Below are 4,767 nucleotides of genomic sequence, written 5' to 3' on the forward strand. Positions count from 1 at the left end.
TATATATATATACATATATATATATATATATACATATTTTTTTTAAACTTTAAATTCAAGTTAGTTAACATACGGTGTAGTCTTAGTTTCAGGAGTAGGACCTAATGATTCATCTCTTACATCTGACACCCAGGGCTCACCCCCAAAAGTGCCCTCCTTAACGCCCATCATCCATTTAACCCAATCCATTCCCCTACCCTCCACTCCTCCAGCAACCCTCAGTTTGTTCTCTGTATCTAAGAGTCTTTTTTAGTTTGCTTCCCTCTCTATTTTTATATTATTTTCCCTTTGCTTCCCCTATATTCCTCTGTTGTGTTTCCCAAATTCCACATATGAGTGAAACCGTATGATACATAGATGAATCCTATTATAGTCTGTAAGTATGGAAAGATTTGTTATCAGCACCCACACGCAAATTTTGCCTATCACTACACCATAGTTATATAAGCCAAAACAAAAACAAAAACAAAAACAAAAACAGAGCAGGAAATAGGCTTTTAAAAATGATCTATTACCTTTTTTGTCCTAGGCAGACTTTAACTAATCGGATGAGACCCACCCAAAGTAAAGACAGGACTCTCTACTCAGCCTGCAGATTCAAATTTAAAAAATAATTTTTTTGTAATGTTTATTTATTTTTGAGAGAGAGAGAGAGAGAAAGATAGAGCATGAGCAGGGGAGAGGTAGAGAGAGGAAGACACAGAATCCAAAGCAGGGTCCAGGCTGTCAGAACAGAGTCTGATGCAGGGCTTGAACCCACGAACTATGAGATCATGAGCTGAGCTGAAGTCGGACACTTAACTGCCTGAGCTATCCAGGCACTCCTGGGGATTAAAATATTAATCTCACCTAGAAACACCCTCATAGACAAACCCAGCATAATGTTTGGCCAAATATCTAAGCAACTCAAGTGGTCTAGTCAAGTTGACACATAAAATTAACCATCATGTCTATTTCACATGGTTACAAGAAGGAAAATCCCTAAGCAAATTCCAGTAGGTATATGATTGAGAAAGGTGATTGGAGAAAGCTATGAGAAACTGTTGTATTCCACACTATTGTATTCCTGCATTCCCAGCACAGAAGCATTAACATTTGTTAAATGAGTGAATTACTGGCATAGGAAGAATTGCTGGCTCTTTTAAATGCCCTGGAGACTGAAGAAGGTAGACCTAAAGCCTAAGTAAGACCTCCTTGGGAGTCCTTAATCTCTAGAGCCTCTCACTCCCTTTTTTTGTCCTCACTCTTTCTGAGAGCCCTATCATTATGTTTATTATTTCAGCCAGAAAATGGACCCTGAGTGCCAAAGAACTGATTTAAGAACTTTGGGAACACAGCTGTTTTTAAGTTGGGACAATGCCTTAGTTATATTATTCATTATGGGAGAGGAATGTTGCTTGTAACAGCATTATCTAAGAGCCAGAGGTTGCTCATTTTCTACTCCATTTCCCATTAAGGCAGGGAAACTGAAAGACCCCATAAAAGACAGCTTTTTTGTTGTTGTTGTGTCTATTCCTGCTAGGATCTGCACCCTGCCTTACATATGCCTTACTGTAGGTCCCCTTTGTTTTTTTAATTTTTTAAGTATATTAAATTTTTTAAATGTTTATTTTTGAGAGAGAGACAGAGACAGAGCATGATTGGGGGAGGGGCAGAGAGAGAGAGACACAGAATCAGAAGCAGGTTGCAGGCTCCAGGCTCTAAGCTGTCAGCACAGAGCTCGATGTGGGACTTGAACTCACAAACCTTGAAATCATGACCTGAGCTGAAATTGGATGGTTAATGGACTGAGCCACCCAGTCACTCCACTGTATGTCCTCTTTGTAAAGGTCAAGGAGTTAATGATTACTTTGGAAGCTTCCAGCACAATAGACAACATCTAGGAGTGACTCATCAAGGTCATCATGAATGTTTTCCAAGCCCACGGACTCTCTACACCTTGATGCCGAGACCCCTAGCTCCAGGGTATAAGTGACTATGGAGGACACTTGAGCACTACTTGTTTTGACCAATGCCTGGGTGACTGAGAGGACACATAAATCAAACCACCATCATCAATTAACAAAAAATCAACAGACCCCAAAGACAAGACTCTTTTTCTTCCCTTTCTGAGTCTCTCAGTTACTCTATCTGTATCTTCACTCTGTATATATCTTCAATTAACACTACTCTCACTCCCTCTTGGCTAGTGTTTGATTTCCGTCCTGTGCAAAGCCAAGGACCCTCCTAGCTGGTCCTGTAGAAGCCCCTCTGGATCCTCAGACTCAGCTAGCCTGCATCACCATTATGTGACTTTACTGTAGTTCCAGAAATTTTTGGATAAAAATGAGCCTACATAAATGTAGGCTGGTATTCCTACCACCTGCTTTTAGCCATGGCTTTGTACCTGGCTGTTGTCTGGTATTAATATTGACCAGCTCATATTTATATAACACCTGTACACGGTTAAGTAATTGGAGCAGGCTCCAATTAACTTGTTTTTTTTTTTTTTTACCTCTTCAGGTTTAATTCCAGAGAAAATATATTGAAAATGAGACCTTTTGAATGATTTTTTTGGGGACAAAATTTTCCTTAAGTGGCTACGATACCTCTCATTCCACATGTTCTTCTTACAATATAATGGTTACTTCTCCCTTTAAGTATAGTCACATTCTCTCCCCTTAAATGTGTGTGTGTGTGTGTGTTTTACTGCTTCAACAAATAGAGCACAGTGAAAATGATGTCATATGACTTCTGACATTAGGCCATGGAAGCCAATGAATCTTCTGCATTTGAAAGAGGACTTCTAACTACTTCCATTTTGATCTCAAACTTTCTAGTTAAGTTCTTTCTAGCTTATTTCTTAACTCACACAGCAAAAGACCCTCAGCATCCCCTGAGGAAAACTGAAGCTACTCCCTCAAGCAGCAAGGACTGCCCAGGGCCAGCAAGACTCTGCCCATAATAGACTTCAAGGCAATGATGGACCTGACCGCCACTGCCCACCTGCACATACCAGCTGACCTTTGTCCTGACAGTATCCTTATATAAACCTGGAAGCATTTTCAGCACTTTGGGGTCAGTCCTTGAAACTCTAGTCTGCTGTTCTCCTGGTATTGGCCTCACTGAAGTAAATTCCTTTCTTGTCTCACCACCACTCATCTCTTGGTCTTTGGATTTGGTGAGTGGTCAATGGCTGAACCTGGTCTGTTTGGGACTTCCGGAGCTACGTGCTCTTGTACCCCTGTGCCCCAGCAATACCTTGTCCTCTTGGAACTTTCTCTTGGAGTGCTCCCTTTTGGAACATAGCTGCCAGGCAATGAGGAAGCCAAGCAACCCCACGGAGGGGCCACGTATAGGCATTCCAGCTCACAGTCCCAGCTGAAGTCCCAACCACAGCTAGCATCAACTGCCAGGAGTGTGAAGGATCAAGCCTTCAGATTCCAGACCCTGGCCTTGATTTCGAGCTGCCCCGGCTGATGTCATGTGGTGCAGACAAGCTGTTCCACTGAACCTAGCCCAAATTGCATATCTGTGAGCAAAATAAAGGATAGCTGTTGTTTAGACTACTAAGTTTGCAATAAGTATAAATAACACTACTATAGACACAATTTCTATTTAGATCATATCCAATCTCTTCTATCAATCTTATTTAAAATTTTTTTAAAATGTTTTATTTATTTCCGAGAGAGAGAGACAGTACGAGCAGGGGAGGGTCAGAGAAAGAGGGAGACACAGAATTTGAAACAGGCTCCAGGCTCTGAGCTAGCTGTCAGCACAGAGCCCAATGTGGGGCTTGAACCCACAAACTGTGAGGTCATGACCCGAGCCAAAGTCAGATGCTTAACTGACTGAACCACCCAGGTGCCCCTATTCTATCAAACTTAAATTCTCCTGTTCTTGACGGAAAGTTCACAAAACACACAGCCCTAAGAATCATGCTACTCTATTCCTGTCCATGGTCCTATATTTTCACAATGCAATCCATCCCCAAGTCTGGGAATCATGATGAACTCAGCTGATCAGGGTTTTTTAAATTAAATTAAATTAAATTTTTAAGTAATCTCTACACCCAACATGAGGATCAAACTTCAACCCTGAAGTCAAGAGTCACATGCTCTACCGAATGAGCCAGGTGCCCCAAATTAATTCTTGATTCAACTAACCCTATACCCTAACACTGTCATCAGCTAGATCCCAAGACCTGACTTTTATTGCTCACCTGCTTGTAACTACCAATCTTCATCCTACGGTTTTCCTTAAACTCTTCTTTCCCAAGTTATCTCCTAACCAAGCAAAACACCCTACAGGCATAGCATCCTGGGAAGGAAACCAAAACTACCCATCAAGGAATAATGACTGCCCTGACAAAGAGCTGGCCTAGACCACCAAGACCAGTTTGAGCTTAACCCTTGACTTATGCCTGTGCACATGGACCATAGAGTGACCCATGGAACAATCAACAGTTATCTTTACCTCATTATAATTCTAAAATCTCCACCCAAGGAGGAGCACGAGCCTTATTTATATAACATACAGTGTAAGTATAGGCATGTTTTCTTAAGACGCACTGAGACCTTATGCCTGCCTCTATATGGTAGTAAGACTTCCCTATCTAAATATTCCTCTTAACCCTAGATAAAAGGAGCCTATTCTTCCTTGCTTGAGAGGCAGGCTTTGGAAGTTTTTCCCCCTTGATCTCCTTTTTTGATGCAAATAAAGTTTCTTTTGTGTGACAACTCACCTGGTGTAGTTTTTACTCCAAGAAAAAAGAAGCAGAGTTCTTTG

The sequence above is a fragment of the Crocuta crocuta genome, unplaced genomic scaffold, assembly GCF_008692635.1.
Source record: "Crocuta crocuta isolate KB4526 unplaced genomic scaffold, BGI_CrCroc_1.0 scaffold102, whole genome shotgun sequence".
Taxonomy (NCBI): domain Eukaryota; kingdom Metazoa; phylum Chordata; class Mammalia; order Carnivora; family Hyaenidae; genus Crocuta; species Crocuta crocuta.